Here is a 22,883-nt window from a genome sequence, read left to right on the forward strand (position 1 = left end):
ATGTATATTGGTTGGTCGTGTATGTTATTCTTTCTGTCTGTTTGTTTGTTTGTACGTCAATTGACGACAGGACATATTTTTAAACTGATCTTCATGAAATGGTAGGGTTGGTCATAACCAAGAAACCTATTGATTGTTGAGGTAAAAAGGTCAACATAGGCCAAAGGTCAACAACTTTGTCAAATTTCTAAAATCATCAATTTTTATCCGATTGATTAGAAATTTGAAGAGGATTCGTAAATTGGGTCACTGAATTCAACCACCAATTATTTTTATGGTCAAATTTGTTTGAGCGATTTTGCAAGTATCATTTTGCACGTCTTTCTTGTTGATTGTTTTTTGTTGTCATTAGTGTGGTCTTGTACAATGTACAAGTTTAATAAAGCGTTAATTTTTTTTTTATCAAGGTTAGTATTCCTCATTCACTCTCAAGACATGGTTAGACTCTAAATGAAATTGTTTTGAGGGATAAAGAGAACAGGTATCCGCTCGACCAAACAAACTGTCTGAGCTTGCAATTTTATGAGCAATGTCCTTGGGATTTTGAAAATTGTACCTAGAGGTGCATGACAATCTACAGTGTTGGTGGAAGTGCAGTCAAATTAATCATTCACTTTAAGGGATCTTGTAGCTCCTGAAGTTGACGTGGTTGTTTTAACAAAATCACAGGAGTTTTGCACTTTCATGAACGCTTAAAAGTTCCTGCTTGAAGGTCAGATGATATTCGTCCTTTAGCCGTGGAATTTCACAGCTTAGTGACACACTTGCCCATTGTTGCTCACAGCTGGAAACATACTATTATAAAATCCTACTTTGTAGAATGAATGACTGATTGATGCATCATTGAAAGTTTCCTGATATTAAATTCTGAAGTCTGTCCTGGCAAGGCTCGAATGTGACAATCAGATGCCGAGACGCCTTGCCATGGCCTCCTCTTGAGGATGTAGTATGCAGGACGGCTGTGCCCAAGCATATATCTCGCTTGCCGAGCCGTTCCATGCCACGTGGCCCGAATCTCTCAAAGTCCATTGCCGAGGCTGTGACCGAATTGTTGAAAGTGGCTCTGTCCACAGTGTTGCTGCATCGGTTCTGGGCCAACGTGTGAGAATGGCGGAATCGAGTGTGGTCGTGGAAGGAGGATACTGGAACGACGACCGATACCCAAGAGGAAGAGCAACTGAGCAGGTGGAGCTCACATGTTCGGTCGAGTGAGCCAGCTGTCGGGACGAACAAAGTGCTTCGGTTGCTGGGGCGGGACTTGGAAGGTCTCGTGTTGATGTGCGGGAGTGCACGGTCCCGAGTTCTAGGCCGGCAGCTCCTACTGATTTGCATCTTGAGGTCCATTCCCATGGAATGGTTGCGCGGATCACATCGGTGCTCGCTCTGCGATCCGGGCTTTTGCAGCGACTGCTCGACATTTGTGGACACAGTGCAGGCGATCTCGTTGCTGATGTCGACGGTTTGTGTGCCCTGGCCAAGTGAGCGTTAAGCCTTGGGGACTCCGAGCTTGGACGTGTCTCACAAGTGAATTTTAACAGTCGATTTTAGATTTTAAAATAGGCACAATGCAGTATAAATGTACTTTGTGAAAGCTCTCCATGAAATTGATCATCATGGGGCCAATGACCCTTCAAAGAACAATATCGTTGATGAATGAATCACTGTTACGTCAGAGATGTTCAATTTGGTTTAAACATGGCGAGATGGCAGACCAGGGTGTCATGACATTAACATTGACATAAAGAAGAACGCTCCTTGTTTGAATGGCCCTGTGAGCAGGAGCAACATCGCCCATAAAGACAATTCCTGTACCATGTTGTTTGAAAGGTAGGCAACACATGTTCCTGTCAGGTCAGGTATGGGAGCATGTGCTGGAGCAGCACGTCGCTGCGTCCACTTTCCACCGGTACTCCGGGGGCCTCCATCTGGCCATCTCCCAGGAAGATGCCTGGCCTCCTCGAGATCTCCTCGAGATGCTGATTAACCTGCTGCAACCACGAGACACATGGTCGGCTCATTGGCCTCCTCCACTCACGAGGCTCCCTCGTTCAGAGAATCTGGTGAGCAGGATCAGCATCAGGAAAACGAGACGTATGTCCATACAGCCGCAGCTGATGCTCACAGACTATGCAAGTAACAAATCTCAATTGATTCTCTCTCAGCAACCGCTCGTTGGACACAAAGTCCGACCAGCGATAGCCAAGGATTCTCCGAATGAGACCTAGTACCAAGGGAATTAAGTCTCCGTTTCTGATTCCTGGTCAGAGTCCAAGTCTCACATGCATAGAGCAAGATTGGAAGTACCAAGGACCTGAAGACTCGGACTTTCGTCCTCCCGCACAGGTACCAGCAGCACCACACCCCATGATCCAGTGAATCCATGACTCCCAGGCCTGACCCAGATGTTTATTGACCTCTGGCTCACAGCTAGCAGAGACATGAATATCACTGCCAAGGTAAGTGAAAATCTCTGTGACCTTCACATCCTCACCACAAACAGGTACAGACAGGATGGCAGCATCCAAGATGTCATTGAAAGCCTGGAACTTAGTTTTGACCCATGAAACCCGTAATCCCAGTGGCTCCGACTCCTCTTTCAGCAACTACTTAAGGGCCCCTTGTATTATTTTTGTACTTGTATTATTAATAATAGTGCAAGTACAAAAAAGAAGGGGGAATGGACATTGAGGGTACAATATTGTGACACATCATACTTTCAAATCTTTGAATTGGCCCATTCCATGTTATGTGTTACAATCCTGATACAACTTTTTATCCTATTTTCTTAGCTCAAAACCTAAATAAGAGAAATATATTTGATAAGTTATGTCGGTCACTTTCATTGAATATTTATCTTCGAAACTGACACATCAAATAACCATTTTAAATGGCACATTTGATTCTGGGGTTGATTTTGTTATGTAACACACGTTACATTCCTGAGAATTCTGTTAGAGGGGTCATACAATAAAAGTCCATATTTCTGTGATGTTCGTGTTATATTCAACTTGAATGCAGAATCAAATTATGTGGTCGTGGTAAATGTTTTCAGCACACATATTTTTTTCACCATTTGACAATATCCAAGATCGACATCATCAAAAATGTGTTCCGTGTCTTACACTGTTTTTGTGACATGACCCAGGAAACCTGTAGTCCCAGCGGCTCTGACTCCTCATTCAGCACCTCAAGGGCCCCTTGTATTATTTTTGTACTTGTATTATTATAATGTCCGTTCATTCTCTGATTGGATTAATTCAATTGAATGAAAGAGCAATAAATTCATCCAAGGTATAAAAAACATTGATTCATTCTCAGTACTCCATGGCTCACACAAAATCCCACCTTTTCAAATTCCTAAGTTGTTTTTGGATAGGTGATGTCACCAAGCAGATGAATGATTTTACACATGTTCTGTAAAACTTCATAGATCACTGACACTGATCAAGGAAACAAGCTTCTCAAGGAAACAAAGTGAGTATGTTTTAATATACATTTTGATTTTACTTTATTTATACATATAAACTTGACTGCATTTAGTGAATGCCTATATTTTGAAACACTTAGATTGTGAGTTAATAATACCATTTCATTTATTTTGCTTGGAAACTGTACATACAGTGGTGTTTGGTGCAAAATCCCACAGACTTTGCCAAGGTGGCAACTGAATTGATGTCAAATGTCTAAGTACTCCATATCTCCCAGACTGAAATTGATGATTTCATTGAGAGACAAAATCCCTGGTATGATGTCCAAGAGGTACCATGCATCAGTAAAATACATTACATGCAATGCTGTGATGAGGGTATGGTAAGGCTTTACAAAAATGAATCAGAAATGAGAACTGATCCCCAAAAGGCACAAAGTGTTGTCAACAACATGAATTGATGAATTGGCAGAATGTCATGTGATCATGGATTGGGTTGTTGTCGACTATGACGGGAAGCACTATCCAAGTGAAGTAACAGCTGTCTTAGGGGAAAATGTTTAAGTGTCTACTGTGCATACAACACTCAGTGGTAATTTGAAATGGCCGGAACATGAGGATAAAATATTCTGCTGTGGGTGATTGTCAAGAAAATTAGTCCACCAATCCGAGTTGGTTCATATGCGAAGGTGATGAAATGTTTCCTGAGACTGGGTCTGTTCTTGCTTATTGCTTAAATTAACGGAATAGATCTACTTTACTTTTGGTTGGAAGTTCCTCCTTCTTTAAAAAAAAAAATATATATATATATATATATATATATATATATATCACACAAAATACACATGTATAGATGTATGTCCTGCTTTTCCAGCCAAAGAAAGCTGTTTCAAGCAATCAAGGAAAGCTCTACAGCTGCAGACATTCACAAATAGCACACACATGACAATCCCAACAGGACACTCCCCCTTCCATCAGCCACTGGACTGGTTGCATCACTTATTGATGAGTGGTCAGTGACAGCATAGACTGAAGTATGGACCACCAAGTCTCCCAAACATGTACCACTTTCAAAGGGCTTACCGTGTGTAACTTTTATGGGTTGCTTTATGCAGCTTTCCTTGGCTGCAAGAGCATGGGGTGAATTGTAAAGATCCTAGCCAACTGTAGATAATTGATTAGGTGAGAGCTGATTGGTTGTTCCCTCCAATCATGGGTGAGAGACGTGATTCGTTCTTGATACTTATATGATGACTGCTATCAGCATTGCACGTGGTCCATATTTGAGAGCCTTGGTGGTGCATACGTCTGTTTTTCACTCACCCAACCCGTATACAAGGTGCATGACCCTTGGATAACTGAACAGTGATTGATGAATTTTAAGCCACGTGTGGGAAATAAAATCCCGCACTTTTTCTTACGGCTACCTGCTGTTCTAACAGCTGAATGGTGAGAAGAGAAGTCCCCACACCATTGAGTTGTGAAGAATTTAGTAGCAAAAGAATTCTGACAATAAAACAAAGCACAGCTAAATCACGAAAAATAATTATTGAAGCAGAAAATACTCATATATTTGATATATGACAAACAAACAAACACAGAACACGTCATCCAAACTTGATTCTACTCCCGCAAGAATGGCATTTACAAAGGATGGATCGGGATATTTACAATGGCATTTACAAAGGAAATGAGTACATCAACGTTTAGCCAGGGCAGAAGAAAATGATGGAAGGTAATGAGAAAAAATGGTGTTTCTGTCTATGCTTGGGAGCTGGTGTTACTGGAGCAAGGTTGTATTATATGCCGATATGGCACTGGTCACCGGCATGGGTCAGCGGTCGACTCGTGCTCCATGATGACAGCCGCCTTTCTCATCTCGTCGCCTTCTCCCACTTCTCCTCCTCCCTTTCACTCCTCGGTCTCTCTCTCTCTCTCTCTCTCTCTCTCTCTCTCTCTCTCTCTCTCTCTCTCTCTCTCTCTCTCTCTCTCTCTCTCTCTCTCTCTCTCTCTCTGTATCTCTGTCTCTGTATATCTCTCTCTCTCTCTCTCTCTCTCTCTCTCTCTCTCTCTCTCTCTCTCTCTCTCTCTCTCTCTCTCTCTCTCTCTCTCTCTCTCTCTCTCTCTCTCTCTCTCTCTCTCTCTCTCTCTCTCTCTCTCTCTCTCTCTCTCTCTCTGTCTCTGTGTGTCTCTCTCTCTGTCTCTCTCTCTGTCTCTCTCTGTCTCTCTCTCTCTCTCTCTCTCTCTCTCCCTCTCTCTGTCTCTCTCTGTCTCTCTCTGTGTCTCTCTCTGTGTCTCTCTCTGTGTCTCTCTCTGTGTCTCTCTCTGTGTCTCTCTCTGTGTCTCTCTCTGTGTCTCTCTCTGTGTCTCTCTCTGTGTCTCTCTCTGTGTCTCTCTCTGTGTCTCTCTCTGTGTCTCTCTCTCTCTCTCTCTCTCCCTCTCTCTCTCTCTCTCTCTCTCCCTCTCTCTCTCTCTCTCTCTCTCTCTCTCTCTCTCTCTCTCTGTGTGTCCCTCTCCTTCTTACTTCTTCCTGCAATACATATATCTTTTTCATGGCATTGGAAAATAGTTCATCTCCTTTACTGTCCTATCAAAACACTTCACTCAAATGCAGGTTTTCCCCCTTCCCTACCTTTTTTTCTCCCCTTATTAACCCAGCTTTAGCCAACCTCTTACTTGCTGGTTTCTGTTTCCTCCCTTCCTGTGTTTAAGTTTTGGAGAAACGATTTTGGCTCAAATCCTACAGCACTCTGGATAATGAAAAAATAGAAACTAATCATCACAGGAATTAACTCTTCATTCGAGAATGTTCTGCACATGATATTATTTTTCTACATTTCTGTATTTATTTTCACGTTAATGTTTGTGATGCTCTGGTTGGGGAAGGATGGGGGTGTCATTGTTTCCACACTAAGTAGTTGAGTGTTTTTTTTTTTTTGATCAGTTTGAAATTATACTAACAATGGAATATTCTGTGGATAATTAATATAACCTAATAGAGTCCAGCCGCACGCCAAGTATTTCATCGAACACTAAATAAATACTGGAAGTGAAAGACTATGTATATACAGGTTCTTAAGTATTGTCAATAAAGGAGTGAGGGCTTCCAGTTATGATGTCACAAACCAGTAAATTCACTGTGCACTTTACGGATATACCTTTCATTTAATCTATATAAGAGCACATCTGCTTGCGATAATCGTTTGTTACAAAACTCTCAGCAATCAGCCTCCATTGCCCTTTCCTCAACAAGAAGCTAAACCCCTCTATGCCTCCCATGGTTCACAGCTTGCTCGATGCAAGGAGTCCTCAGCCTCCATATCTGTGACCCAGCTTACTGTATTTGTTAATTAGGTTCACAGCTAATCCTGGCTGGATGTTTCCAGCTTATCTCAGCTGGGTCAAGGCACAGTGGGACCACAGAATAGCAGGAACAGCTGCTGTTAGCTTTAGAGTTTACTTTGGATTTTTCCCACTTTTTCACCTCCCCTTGGTGGAGCAGACGAAACTGATGTACTAATGCAGTTAAGGAACATGCACGAGCCAGTTTTTTAGGCGCTTGATTTACTGATTATAATTTTTGGCTTCATTATTATTACAGTAATTCAGAAATAGTAAAAGAGTCCATAATGTCCCATTTAGGCCACAATACATCTGGACCTAACCTCTTCATCCATGCTACAGGGCTGATGATAACTTTATTCCTTCACAATTATTATAAAATACTAGAAACTCCCTACTGGAGCGGCCAAGGGGGTTATGATATTATCTTTATTCAACCATGTAACTCAAAATACTTTTCCAAAATAACTCTCGCTGCGTAATTCTAAACACCTCATTGCACTGATAGTGGAGACAGGACCCTTTCCTCTCCCACCTGTAGAGGTGCTAGGTAATACACATTTACTGAGAGAATTTGCTTCCCTTCACTCCCCCAAGACCACCAGCAAAGATATAAACATCCTATATATTAATTGGGGTCATGCTGATCCTATGCAGCAAGTCTGGATGTAATCGGGCCATAACTGTAGGAGTAGTAAGGACAAGACACACACTGGTCCGTGAATGATAGTAAGGATAAGACCCAATCAAGCTGTGAAGGCCAATTATCTGGTTTTATCTAGAGTTCAATGTTTTTATTATCCAAAAATAACCCTCGACCTTCGTCTGGATGAAAGAGGAAGCCATGCAATGTTTGGTTGCACTGGTTCCTGCAGAGTCCGAATAAATAAACGAACGAACGAACAAACAAACATTTTTTCTTTATGTACACCAGGACCCGACTTTGGTGGGGGATACATTCTGGGAAAACCCCGCGAATGTTGAAACCGTGAATATGGGGGCATTGCTTCAATGGGAAATGGGGGGATAGGTTCTGGGGATTTCCTGACCCGCAAAAAATTTGCGAATGTTGTAAAATGCATGAGTATGGGGAGAAAATCCGTGAGTGTTTTGTCATTGTTACAATGGAGACAAGGTGGATAACGTTGTTGGTTTGTGGCGGTTCCTGGTTCAAAGGGGAAAGTTTTTAAAGTTTAAAATGTTTTTGTGATGTGTCACCATTCCTCGGGTTCGACGTGAGTGCCATGTGTGCATGCGCGACACACGGGACGAGTAATGGAGCTGAGTGTTGTGAATACAACTTAAGTGAAGTTGAGTGCATTGTGGTCGGTCTAGTTCAGTGGTCCCCAACCTTTTGATCCCACAGGCCGCATTCACTACTCCCAAGGATGTTGGGAGCCAGAAAAAAAATGATTCATTTTATTGATTTTTATTGATGTATTTTATTGATGCAAATTGATTTGATTCCTCTCGGCGGTAAGCGGCAGTGGCCGGCAGCGGCATTGTGTAAGGCTTTTCAGGTCACGGCGCAGGCCGGCAGTGGCCGGCAGTGGCATTGTGTAAACCCCTTTAAAATTGCTACATGGAAATGTGTTTTGATTGGAAAGTCTTCGCGGGCTGCAGTATAGGGCTCCATGGGCCGCATGCAGCCCGCGGGCCACAGGTTGGGGACCAATGGTCTAGTTATTTGTACTTCACGACATTAGTTTTCAACCACGAATGCACGATTACAGTTTCATTCAAGATGCTTACAAAAAAACCCAAAAACCGACAATACCAACAACATCATGCACCGTTTCAATTTTTTTTTTTTTATAAAACAAACAGAGCACACGTAACTTTGCAAAATGATGAGGATGAAGATGCACCATTCAGGTCTGTGGGTTGGCCAGAAGCGTTGTCAAGCAGCAAGAGTACCTTGAACAAAAGGTTCTTTCCTGCCAGGTACCTCTCGACCTGAGAAATGAAACAGGTATGGATCCAGTCCATAAAAAGTTCAAACCTCACCCATGCCTTCCTGCTCATTTTCCAGTACATGGGCAGTGCCTACTTGTTTTTGTTCTTCAGCGCACGTGGGTTCAGGGAACTGTAGAGCATCATGGGCTTCACTCTGAAGTCTCCTTCGGCGTTTCAGCAAAGGAGAAAGGATACCCGGTCCTTTGTGGCCTTGAAGCCGGCTGGTTTGCTCTCGCGCTGTGGGATGGACGTTCTGGTCAGCATCTTTTTCCAAGACAAGCCGGTTCCATCACCGTTAAAACCCTGATCCGGCAGGTACCCCTTCTCGTTGAGGCTCATGTAATGTTCTTAATGAGCAGGGATGAAGACTCTGAAGTGGGAACAATAGGTTTCTTCCAGACATGGGCACAACACAGCACCGCATCGAAACATGGGTGGGTCACGTGACGCTACTTAACCACGCCCCGGTGCACCCATGTATGTATGCATTTGTATAAATGAGTGATGTACATGACAGCTCGTGAGTTCTGCAGGGAATGCCTTGGCCGCGTCGTGGTCCGTGGAGTCACGCTCCCCTATGAGCTTGACGCGTGCATTGTGGGTAACTGCGGGAGGGGTGAGTTGTCTGTGAATTGTTTGTGGGGATTTTTTTACAGGTGATGCTGTATTCAGAAGCTGATAATAGATGTGGTGAGTGATGCCATTGTGTAATTAGTCCGTATGTAGCTAGCTGCTAATTACACTTATAGATATGCTGAACGTTACCATTCTTTAACTCACAGGACATGTGACATCTTTAATATCTACAGGTAGATTATGCTGAGCATTTTTAAAATGTAACAGCTCAGATGGTGCTGTTTGTAGCAAGATGGTGATTTACACTGAGACGTGCTGAATGTTTCCATTGTGTAATGTCCATGTGTGGTGACCTGGTAATTACTGGATACATCAATAGATTGTACATGGCAAGTTGGAGGTGACAAAAAACTGGTTGGTGAGAATCAAAACCGGGCTATTTATTTCTTAGATGCGTGATCGGAAGTAATACTATGTGTAGAATCCTGGAGGATGGCGACGTGCCTTTCGGTGAGAGAAATCTCATGACGCCACACAGCCAATTGACTCGAGGGATACATTGCGTATTGGCTAAAGGTTGCTCCAGGTGTGTGTGTGTATGTGTGTGTGTGTGTGTGTGTGTGTGTGTGTGTGTGTTCTATTACCAATCAGCTTGGAGAGCGCTTGCCAAGTGGCTTAAGCAATTAAGCAAATACCCCAAAGAAAAGCTGGCTGCTTGGTAACTGAACAGACCCCAGGTGTGGTCCATCTATACCCCGGCTTATCAATATTCTATACCATTATCAATAAGCTTGCTATCGCTTGCCAAGCCAGCCGTTCCTTATCAACAGTGTCGAATGGTGGAATGCTTGCTTAAGTGGTTAAGCCACTTGGCGAACACTCGACAAGAAACTTGGTAACTGAACGCATCCCAGGTCGCACAGTCTGTGTGTCAATCCTTGCTGGTGAAATGGAAGTGAAACATTGAGTTTTAAAAATAGATAGAACTTTCCATCCAATAGGGGTTTTCACCAACAAAATGGGTCAAACCCATGAAATCTGGGTCACTTGCTATCTATGATCGATGATGCTGTTAGTGTTTTCATTCTGTAAGTAACTCGTGTGGGATGGTGTCATGGGGAATGACGTGTTACACTGGTGAGACATCCCGTGCAACTCTGTTTATCCTGTGAAGCTGCAGTACACCTACAGGAAGCAGGTCATGTTCCATCCATCCATTGGGACCATACTCTGTGCAGAGCAATGGTGCTGCTTAATCAGTCTCCTTGGCTGTTGGACACAATCCTGGACGGGTCGCCACTCCGGCACAGGATACCAGCAAGCTGGTACTCATTTTGCCGACCTCGGAAGGATGACAGGCAGAGTCAACCCCACCTGGTATTAATTCAACAGAAAAGTGGGATTTGAACTCAGGACCCTCGGATCCCAAGCCCACTACCCAAACCATTAAGTCAACACCAGGTATATAGGTTATGTTCGCAGCTCATGGAAGATGTGTTTTAGAACTGAACTTTTTTTCGAACTTTTTTTTTTAGTTTAGAACTTTTTAGTACGTTCAGTATTATACTGTATGTACATCCATCTGCTTTGTGCGTGGCTCATGGAAGATATGTTTTAGAACTGTGTTATGCTCGTGTCTCGTGGAAAAAAACAAATCTCCGCAAAAACCGTGACTGTGCGGGGCAATTCCCCGCGAATGTAAGAACATGTCGCAAGTTATCAACTGCGAATCTGTTTGCACTGCATAGGGCTTGTTGATGGAGAAGCTATGTACTGGCAAGGAAAGGCTTGCGCACTCGGCTCTCCTTTTCACATGACTGCAAGCCTAGCCACAATATCTACAAGCCTAGCAAAATTACATACAGAAACAAAAATACTCTCAATTGTAATTCATCGAAATATGAAAGGCACTCAATTCATCCCCTCTGCAGCTCAACATTCCTCTCAACCTTGTCACTCTTTGACCACCCATCCTCCACCCCAACAACATAGGAATCTTACAACTGCTCACCATTCCTCTCCTAGTCATAGAACATCGTCACTTGAACAAAATTCTCAACCACCCTCTACCTGAAATTCACTCTTCTGAAGCAACAATTGGTCGTGAAATGAGAGTCCATCTGGATAGACTCCGGTGTGGCCACATCCCCACCTTATATACGAAAGCTAACATTTCCCTTCTGTCTATCTGCACTATAAACCACCACACATATCATAACTAGTTTCCCCTCCCTGCTCCAACACAGACATCTTTTCAATAGCTCTTCTACACCAGACCCCTGGGAGCGTCTGGTGGACGCTGCTGGATACTTGACTTCTGCCGGTCTTTTCGCTTGATGAGAGACAGTGGCTACGACGATGACAACAACGACCTTTTGACATATACAGTTATCCAGCTTTTCTTTCTCTTTTTCGCTATTTTCTCATTGAAAATGATACAACTGCCTGAAAGCACAATCTTATATATACAGTATTGCGAACTGTGGTGTCTGTCCGTGCGTTCTGCTGTCTCCCGTTTACAACAGCCGCTTCTCATGCTGCGGTTGAAAAGCTGTGCACATAGGCAAAGCTCAATATTCACTTTTTTGTTGTCCCTTCAAGTAATCTTTAAAATTAACATGAACATCTGGAGTTCCCATCATATAGAGCCTTTTTGGCTGCTGGTTGCATCATCGGTTAGGGGCACAGCTATGCCACTGATGCAGTGTCCCTATTACTTGTACACTGATGCTCATTTCCCCAACCTCAGAAGGATGACAAGCTGAGTCAACCCCACCTGGTATTAATTCAACAGAAAAGTGGGATTTGAACTCAGGACCCTAGGATCCCAAGCCACCATCCAAAGCGTTAAGCCAACGCCAGGCAAACATCTCGAGTGATGTAGATTTAATACAGATTTTCATGAAGTGAGCCAATTTAAAATACCGATATTTTTCCCTCTTTTCAGACCAATCCAACCTCCACCGCCTGATGTTGCACCACCATTTTGCGGTGGGCGGTAGTAGCTCAAAGCTTTGGCTCTGAATGAAGCAAAGAGTGCAAGACAATTAACCTTTTTAAAGTCCATGAAATAATTTAAATTGATAGATCAAGTGAAATTTTTCACGTCACTGGGGATGGGTACTTTTGCTGGTGTTATGTACATTGCGAATCATGGTGTCTGTCCGTACATTCGTCTGTCTCACATTTATGGTGGCCGCTTCTCGTGCTGTGTTTGAAAAGCTGCACACGTAGGCAAAACTCAACGTTCACTTTCGAAATGATGGGCATTAATAATGTTGTCCAATTTCATTTTGCAAGCAGGATATTCCATACTCTTGTGAAACAAATCCAACCTTCGCCACCTGATATTGCACCACCATTTCACAATTGGTGGTGTACGTAGCTGAGAGGGTGATATAATAGCCACTGGGCAAAAATGGCAGTAAAACCCAGAATTAATATATTTATATGCCTTTAAACCTCTTTCAACCTTTATTACTTACGAAATCTAAAGATTTCATAAGTATATTGATGACTTCCGTCCTCTGTTTGTGTGTTTGTTTGTGTGTTTGTTTGTTTGTTTGTAGGCACGATAACTCGAGAACGGAAGAAGCTACCAATGTCAAATTAAACCCGTGATTCAGGAGGGTGGTGGCTAGTGCTGATGAGATTTTGGTCAAAATCGGTCAAAGGTCAAGAGGTCACAGTGAGGTCAAACATCCAAAACATTCGATTTCTGATGGTTTGATACATAATCTTCGTAGAAACTTCTGGTTTGCGTCGCTACCTTCTCTAGAGACAGCTTTTATTAGACAAGGTCAGAGGTCAAGTTGACGATTTCGTAAGTACCAGTCTATGACTGCTTGTTTAAATAGCATTATATTCTTGAACACTGTAGGATACAAATTGCTTTCACAATACTTCCAAGAATCATGCAATATATAGATATCTGGCACAAGAAGGTGGATCATGTGAGAGGGTAGTATCGGTGTGAAGAATATGGCCGGCGATATGGCCGTGTACGATGTCGATTGATGCTGCATTCTATGATGAACACTGCGTGGGTTTTCATGTTCTATGAACTCTCTCGTTTTTAGATCCTCGTGGAGGATCTCTAAGTCTTACTGACGTTGTTCTTCTTGTGGACTTTTTGTTTCACAGCCTACAGTTTTCATCGAAACTTCCTGAAACTTGGCGTATACATGTAAAAATACTCTGCGCAGACAGGAACCATCTCCGATTTTGAAAATTCCTCCTAGAAAAAAAAATTATGACGTCAAAATATCTCCGCTAATGGAAATCGCCGAAAAAATTATCTCCGAAACTAGGGAAGCTTTTTGAATTCTGTTTGCGGGAATCGAACAGGGCATTAGCAGATATGAATTACTGCACATATGATACATCACTATGACGTCATATCAATTTTTATGACGTCATTCCTAATGTTTGACATTTTTAGATCCTCTTGGAGGATCTCTAAGTCTTACTCACGTTGTTGTTCTTATTGTGGACTTTTTTGTTTCACAGCCTACAGTTTTCATCGAAACTTCCTGAAACTTGGCGTATACATGTAAAAATACCCTGCACAGACAGTAGCCATCTCCGAATTTGAAAATTCCTCCTAGAAAAAAAGTTATGACGTCAAAATATCTCTGCTAATGGAAATCGCCGAAAAAATTATCTCTGAAACCAGGCAAGCTTTTTGAATTCTGTTTGCGGGAATCAAACAGCGCATTAGCAGAGATTAATTACCGCACATATGATACATCACTATGACGTCATATCAATTTTTATGACGTCACTCCTAGTTTTTGACATTTTTTGTTTCACAACCCAGAGTTTTCATCGGATCTTCGTGAAACCTGCCATGTATATGCAGAAAGCCCACGCGCAGGTAGTAACCATCTCCGATTTTGGAAATTCTTCCTAGAAAAAAAGTTGATGTCATAATATCGCCGCGAATGGAAATCGCCTATACCATTATCTCCAAAACTAGGCAAGCTGTTTGAATTTTGTTTACGGGAATCAAGCCGGGCATTAGCACAGATAATTTATCGCAAACCTGATACATCACAATAACGTCATATTCGTTTTTATGACGTCATCATTAAGAGGACGAGGATCTTAGCTTATTTGAGCTTGTTATTATTTCATATGCAGCCTGTGTCTGCTGATTGCATCATTGCTGGGAGCACAGCTGAGCTGCTGATGCAGTGCCTCCTGTTTCCAGTAAGTTGGTGCTCATTTTTCCGACCTCAGAGCGATGACAGGCTGCATCAACCCAACTGGTTTTAGTTAACGGCGCGACGGGCTCAAACTCTAGATCCTCAGATCTTATGGCAGCCACCTTAACCGTGAAGCCAACACCAGGCTCAACTCTTTGCTTAAAGTATGTATTGTGTGTTTTGATAATAAAATAATTGATAATACTCATTGTTTCTAATTCATGTACCATTCGTTTCTCTGACTAGTTCAAAGCAATGGTAAGCACATCAAGGTATCATCTCTCATAAGGAACTCAAATCTGATGAGATCAGGCACATGTCCATTGTCTTTTGACATAGGCTTGTTACTACTCTTCGCTCAGAATCATCAGCAGATCCAGATCTTCACCAAATTCTAAGCAATTCGTCGTCATAAAACACCTAACCTGTCCACCAAGTTTCGTCCGAATCCGTCCATAACTTTGTGAGATATCCTGCACACAAACAAACAAACAAACAAACAGACAGACAGACAAACAGGGGAGAATATATTATGCATAACCTCCGCCCACCTTCAGTGGTGGATGTAATGAGGGTAGTTTTACATGGATACTCCACTGGGCAAAGGGGTAAAGTCTTTGGGTGAGGATAGACTGACCAACAGTGCATCCTCTGCCCACTGATAACAGAAACCAAGAAAGCCTCAACTATCTGTTGATGCACTTTGCTTGGCGGCATTAATTGATGCTTGCTGCCACAGCCCCATGCGGCCCTCTCTCGAATGTTAATCTTCAAACTGGAATTCCACCCATTTATTTGATATCCATGTCATTCATTTTATAAATAGACCTTGGTCATTGTAATTGAATGCACTTACCTCTATGTAGCTGTCAGTGCTATTCCCGATGGACTAATAAGCTGTACAGTGTGGCAATGCCATGAAAGATGCATGAGCATCACAGCACCATGCTAACAACCCTGAACACTTTTCATTCATGTTTCATTACCACCCACGGAAGCCGGACACTGCTGAAAATCTCCTGTCCTTAGAGGACTGATTGTATACACCCATATGTTTCCAAATTCTCTTCTTCCTGTTCTTATTACCAATATGTGCTGCAACGATTTGAAGTTCCTGCTCCTTGTGCAACAACGAAATTTTGGCGTGATTCGTGTTCAGTTTAAGCGTAATTGTCATCGCTCCTCAGAAAAGAATGTCGACCATTTATAGGCACACTTCGACCGATATTTCATTCTCTGTTTCCATGTGCAAGTAGTGCCGCACACCTATCACAGATGCTACACGAATAGGAAAAGCAGCTCGATCACCGCCGCATGGTTTACACCTACAATCCAAACAAACCAGGATGTCAACTTCCGCAAAATTGAAATTTACTGCAAATTGTACAGTTAGTTATCAATAACGGGAGCTAAGTTTCTTCGAGAATTTCGATTCTGACAACTGCACTAAAACAAGATGGTCTTCATTTGATGACGACAGTGACAATTCACAGCCTTGTCCAAAAGGTCCCACTGTGGATGTATAAACTACACAATATTTGCATTCCATAAGCACCAAAATTGTGGAGAATCGAGTCGGTTTTATGAACATTTACAGAAAGCATTTATATTTTCCAACCATGCCGTGAAACTTCTACTGGTACACATACGCGCTTCATTTTTGTTTTCGATACACAGTGACCAACATGTATCAGAAGTGTTGAAATCACCACTTCTGCGGTTCAGTGTTGAAAGCAATCACAAGGGTGGCAATCCATTCACAAGACTGAAAATTTAATAGCTGACCTAAGGCGGCCGATTTGTTTCCCACCGACAAACACCATGCTGAGGTTTTCTTCTCATGGGGGAGATCATTTCCGCACACATTCGAGCCAAGCGCTGGGTATTTATTCCAACTTGGCTCGACGAGGAAAAAAAATTTAAAACCACCAGTTCATCGTCCAGATTTTTTTTGAAAAAGGGAGGTGGAGGCCCCTTTTTATTACCCTCACCGAAGGAGAGAATATTGCATTTGGGTCTGTTTGTTATTTGCAAAATCAAAGATTTTTCAAGTATATTGGTCAGTCGATTTTGTTATTCTGTCTGTCTGTCTGTCTGTCTGTCTTTATCGTCTACAGGTCACAATTTGAAACCGATCTTCACGAAACTTCACCACATGGTAGAGTTTGTCAAAAGGAAGAAGCCTATTGTTTTTGAGGCCAAAGGTCAACAACTTAGGTGAGATTTCTAAAATTCTCAATTTTCATCCAATTGATTTGAAATTTGAAAATGATTTATATTTCAGGTCACTGAATTCAAGTAGCCAATTACTGTGGAGGTCCACATCGGCCAAAAGGTCAACATGGGCCCAATGTTAACAACTTCCTGTAGGTGGTATTTCTAAAAACCTCAATTTTCATCCAATTGATTTGAAATTTGAAAAGGATTTATATTTCAGGTCACTGAATTCAATGAGCCAATTATTTTTGAGGACAGCATCGACCAAAAGGTCAACATAAGCCCAATGTCAACAACTTAGGTGGTGTTTCTAAAATTCTCAATTTTCATCCAATTGACTTGAAATTTGAAGAGGATTTATATTTCAGGTCATTGATTTTTAACCACCAATTATTTTTGAGGTTAACATGGACCAAAAGGACAACCTAGGCCGAATTTCTAAAATTGTCAATTTTCATCCAATTGACTTGAAATTTGAAGAGGATTTATATCTCATGTCACTGAATTCAACCACCAATTATTTTTGAGGTAAAATGTATTTTATGGATTTTGCCAGTGTAGTGCTCTGCACGACGTCTTCTTGTTTGTTTGACCGCTTGTTTGTTTGTCAGCACAGAACTTTCGTGTTTTTCTCCACAAGCACTTGTCGGATTGAGACACCATTTTCAACATTGGTGTGACCACTCATGTGGAATGTTTTAATTATAATTATGATGTCATAGGCCACATGGTGTGGCAGCCATGTTGGAAAAATAGAAAAACATTGGTCCTCTGTATCTGAAACCACACAAAGGAAAAAACTTGAAACTTGGCACACAGCAAGTACTCCTCATGGGGAATGTGATTTTTATGACGTCAAAGATGCCTTTGTTATGATGTCATAATTGCATATGTAGAATGCTACATCCGATCAGTATGAAACATTTTGAGGGTTATCTTGGGATAAAATGGTCCACAAAAATGTTTTTGTTGACGTCATCGGTCACTTGAATCGGCAGCGATATATATATATATATATATATATATATATATATATATATATATATATATATATATATATATATATATATATATATATATATACAGTATATCTTTAAAACCTTCAAAAATCTTCATCTCTGAAATGGTGAACCAGTTATCACTGCCAGCATTTAAAAAGTGGCAGATCTAATTATGTCTCAAATTAATTCTACTCTACTAACTCTTTTAATTTTAATAACCTCTACCCTCACCAAGACTTCCAGACTACCTCCTCGTGGTACAGCATGGTAACATTGCTCTTGAGGACATTGGCTAAATTTCTGGAGGATTTTGGCGTAAGTTGGTACCCTACAGGTGTAGTGTGGATGATTCTCAGATGTGAGGACATGCTTTTGCACTCACCAATCCAACTAGGGCAGGTGGAGCTCTTTAGCCTTGGTAGGCAGTCCACCTAGGAGAAGAAAACTGATTGTAAATCTCCCTACTGCCTTGTAGGGTGTGTCTCTTTAGACAAAGGCTCGGTCCACAGCTGATAATGTGGTGGCATCAAGAAGGGTATCTAGCCACAAAACATGCCTCAAATATGCCTTTTGGCGAAATGGAGACCTGAGTTGTGTGCTTCCCCATATGGGTTAGTTGCTGTGGTGGCACTGGGCAGTGTTGCTGCATTGTCCAGGGGGTACAGGGTGTGTGTCTTAACATGTTGGCACTTATTGCCTGATAGTACAGGAGCCCGAACCCAGTGGTAGCGGACTGGGAGGCTGCTCTATCAGCAGGCGAATAATACCCCGCCTACTTTAGTGCCATGTCGCGCATGGATGGGTGTCCCTGAAGCGGGCTGGGTTTGGTCACCCACGAGACCACTGGACTGCTGGTGTTACGGCATCAGGTCATGTAAGTGCACTGATGTCTGGGGTTGCTGTGGCACATACCTTTTAAACTCAGGTTTCCTCACTTTCTTCTTCATTGAAACATATGGCTGTACAAATTACAAATGGGAGCAAACCTATCATGCATAAAGCACCCACTCGCATGACAAGATAGTTGTTGGAGTTTCTAGTCTGAATGTTGGTACTATGCATGGTAGAGTTGGTGAGATAGCGGAAACTTTGAGCCGCAGAAGAGTGGATGTATGCTGTGTGCAAGAAACAAGGTGGAGCGGAGGTGCTGCAAGAATGGTCACAGCGAGAAATGATCGGTACAAATTATTTTCGATAGGTTGTGACTGGAACTGGTGGTGTTGGGATTATGGTGGCTGAGAAGTGGGTGGAGAGGGTGTTTGAGGTTAGGAGCGTAGTAGTCCTAAAGAGTAGTAGTCCTAAAGCTGTTGTTTGATAAGCGTGTATTAACAGTCGGATCAACATATGCCCCATAGGATTAAGTGAGGAGGAGGAGAAGGATGAGTTTTGGGACACACTTGTGTATGTTGTTTCAGGGATTAGCAAGAGAGAAGTTGTTGTGATCGGAGGGGATTTGAATGGACAAGTTGCAGCATTGTCAGAGGGATATGAGGGTGTGCATGGTGGGTCAGGTTTCGGAGTTAGAAACACTGAAGGTGTAAGAATACTTGAGTTTGGGGACGCTTTAGATATCGTCGTCTGCAACACAATGGTATAGAAAAGGCCGAGCAGACTGATCATTTATGAGTCAGGAGGTATAAAGAGCCAGAAAGACTACTTTCTTGTTAGGAGACTAGATAGGAAATTGGTTAAGGATGTGAAAACAATAGGTGGAGAAGAATGTGCCTTACAATATCGGCTGCGAGTGTGTGATGTAAAGTGAAATTGGAGCAGGGAAAAGGGGAAACCTTTCGTCCCAAGGAGAAGAGTATGGAAACTGAAAGATCAGAATGTAAAGGAACATTTATGTCAGGAACTTCTGGAAATGAATCTTGGAAACCCTATGGTAGGAGGGGATGTAACGAGTTGTTGGAACTCTTTAAAAGATGGGCTGCTGCGTGCGACTGAAAAGACATGTGGCTGGTCGAAGGGCCCAGCTCGACATGAGGCCACACGGTGGTGGAATAATGAGGTGGATATGGCGATTCAAGAAAAAAGAAAACTGTTTAGGATGTGGAAAAAGGGAGGGGAGAAGGAGGAATACTTATTGGCTAAACGTAGGGCAAGAAGGGAAGTTTTCAAGGTTAAAAAATTAGTAAAGGATTCACTTTCAGAAGTGATAAATAATGCCGATAGTAGGGGGGGAGATATTTAGGATGGCAAAGCAAACGATCAGTCAAAATAAGGTTCTCATAAGAGACAAATGTGTGAAGGATGATGTGGAAATGTACTGGTTGACCATGGGGATGCTTGGAGGAGTTACTATGAGCAACTGCTAAATGAGGAGTTCCCTTGGAATTGGGATATTCAGGAGGCAATAGAGCCGGTGCAGAGCCCACCACCTGAAATAAAGAATGAATGGGTGAAGAAAGCCATCGATGAAATGAAGGATGGTAAAGTGGCGAGCAGCACTGGTATCGTCGCAGAGATGCTGAAGGCATCTGGTGATATTGGAGTGAATTTAATCACTAAATTGGTAAATGTAATTATAAGGGAGACATCCATCCCAGATGACTGCTTGAAGAGTGTAATGGTGAATATTTATAAAGGGAAGGGTGATGCCTTAGTTCAGAGCAACTATTAGAGTCTGAAGTTGCTGGACCATGGAAAGAAAGTGGCAGAGAGAGTCGTGGATAAATTGATAAGACAGAGTGTTGATATACATGAAATGCAATTTGGTTTCATGCCAGGAAGGGGCACGATGGAGGCAATTTTTATAGTTTGGAAATTACAGGAAAAATATCTGAGGAAGAAGAAACAACTGTACTTTATAGTTGTGGATTTGGAGAAGGCGTTCGATAGGGTGCCTCAGGAAGTGGTGCAATGGTCCATGAGAAAGTTACACGTAGATGTTTGGTTTGTTAGGGTAGTCATGGCAATGTATGATGACCCAAAAACCTCTGTGGGGGGAAATGGAGTGCAGAGTGAGGATGTTAAAGTGAAAGTGGTTGTTCATCAGGGTTCAGTTTTGAGCCGAATCCTCTTCATCATGGTTCTTGAGGCTATATCACAGGAATTTAGAGGAGGCTCACCTTGGGAACTCCTCTATGCTGATGACCAGGTGCCGATAGCTGACAGTGTGGAAGAGGTAATGGGTAAATATGCAATATGGAAGGAGGGTATGGAGGACAGAGGACTGAAGGTGAATCCAGCGAAAACGAAAGTACTGATTAGTGGTGTGGGAGAAGGAAGTGTGGAAAAAAGAGGGAGGTGACCCTGTGCTGTTTGGAGAAAAGGTGTAGGGAGCATTTCAATATTGTGTAAATCCTGCAACTGCTGGGTACACAAGAGGTGTGGTGGCATCAGTGGTAGATTGAAGGTGGCACCTGACTTCAAATGTGCTGTTTGCACAGGTAAACAAGTGACTCCAGTTAGAGCGGAAAGGTTAGTTTATGGGGATACATCTCTGGAATGTGTAGATAAATCCTGTTACCTTGGTGACATGATTGGTACAGGTGGTGGTGTGGAGGCAGCAGTGATTGTAATAATTAGAAGTGGCTGGAGGAAGTTTAAGGAGTTATCACCCCTACTGACATCAAAAGGGACCTCTCTCCAATTAAAAGGAAAACTTTATGCAGCTTGCATTAGAAGCATGATGTTGTATGGCAGCGAAACGTGGGTGATCAAAAAGGAGGATGAATGGAGGTGTGAATGAAATGAAATGAGAATGATGAGGTGGATATGTGATGTGACACTGAAGGATAGGAAATCAAATGTGGAATTAAGAGATCGGTTAGGTATAGAAAGCATGAGTGAAGTTCTGCGTAGGGGAAGGTTGAGATGGTTTGGACATGTGGAAAGGATGTGGTCAGGTAGTTGTGTGAAGAGGTGTATAAATATGAATGTGAATGGAAGGAGAGCTGGAGGCCATCCGAGGAAAACATGGGATGTGTTGCCGAGAGATGATCTCAGAGTGAAAGGCCTAACAAGAGGGCGAGCAAGGGATCGTGCAGCCTGGAACGCAGTCATTAGGTGAACCATGGCTTGCACACGCAAGCATGGAAATGGCTGTAAAATGATGATTATTAATTACGTAACACACCAGTACACAAACTCCACACAAAACAAGTCCTGGCGAGGGTCTGCAATCTCTGATTGCTCTTTTTCTTGTTTTTCTTCTGTGGTTCCTGGTCCTATTAGACTGAGCTCACATGCGTTTTCCTCCTCCAAGGTCCAAAATAGCAATTTTTACCTCCGTCACCAAAGGTGGAAGGAGGTTATGTTTTCACCTCGGTCTGTTTTTCTGTCGTTCGTCTGTTTGTTTGTGTGCAGGATATCTCAAAAAGTTGTGGACAGACTGGATGAAATTTTGGGGACAGGTTTGGTGTGTGACAAGGATGAACTGACTAGATTTTGGTGTAGATCCGGATAGCACGATATCTCAAAAATGTATTGGGCCCGATATGGTCCACTGGATCAGGCATTGTGTGGCGGAGGTATGCGCTCCACCGAGTGCCCTTCTAGTATTGAACTGTGAAGGAGGAATAAACTCTGCCATGATTTTCAAAATTCTTCTTTCCTTTTGTTGTTATTGAATCTTAAAACAGTTGTCACTAATAGTGAAAACCCTTGTGTAACACAACTACACTCCAATCAATGCCCATTCAATGACAAAATAATAATAATAATAGTAACAAGGAAGGGGTCAATAATACTGTCAGCTGTTGCTCACAGCGGTTTGTGTAGATTGATCAGAGTTGTCACATTCTCCCATCTGAAGTTCTCGGCTCGCTGCAACCCAATTGCAAGAATAGCCGAGCAGCACCGTCCTTGACAGTTATTCAGTGCAATGTAGCCTGACTAATCGATCCTGTTGGATGAGATGGGGGAAGTAACCACAAGAAGAGCCGGTTACACAAAAGACAAATTTGAAATTCATTACACTGTTTAATTCTTCAATACAAAGCAACAATGCTTGAGGCAATGATATTGATATAGGCTGAAACAAGTAACTCAACACAATCCTGAATCCAACCAGTGAGACTGATCTAACAGAGTAAATATGCTGCAGACAATTTACTTTTCTTTCTTTTTTCTTTTTTAAACGAAAATGGTGGTTTTCACGTACGTTTTACAGAACTGTATTAGTTGGCCAAATGGCTTTCCTGCATTACAAAT

At 42.3% G+C, this 22,883-nt stretch overlaps 1 long non-coding RNA gene across 1 annotated transcript in view; it reads right to left on the reverse strand.

Moving 5' to 3' along the window:
• Window positions 1–22,883, reverse strand: part of LOC147022152 (uncharacterized) — a 59,015-nt gene that overhangs the window by 18,727 nt on the left and 17,405 nt on the right. Inside the window, exon 3 of the long non-coding RNA XR_015061085.1 lies at window positions 22,438–22,575. This is a non-coding gene — a long non-coding RNA (uncharacterized LOC147022152). The remainder of the gene's footprint in view (window positions 1–22,437; window positions 22,576–22,883) is intronic.

The sequence above is a fragment of the Eptatretus burgeri genome, chromosome 8 (assembly GCF_056783735.1).
Source record: "Eptatretus burgeri isolate ZD-2024b chromosome 8, Ebu_testis_v1, whole genome shotgun sequence".
In the NCBI taxonomy this organism is placed as follows: domain Eukaryota; kingdom Metazoa; phylum Chordata; class Myxini; order Myxiniformes; family Myxinidae; genus Eptatretus; species Eptatretus burgeri.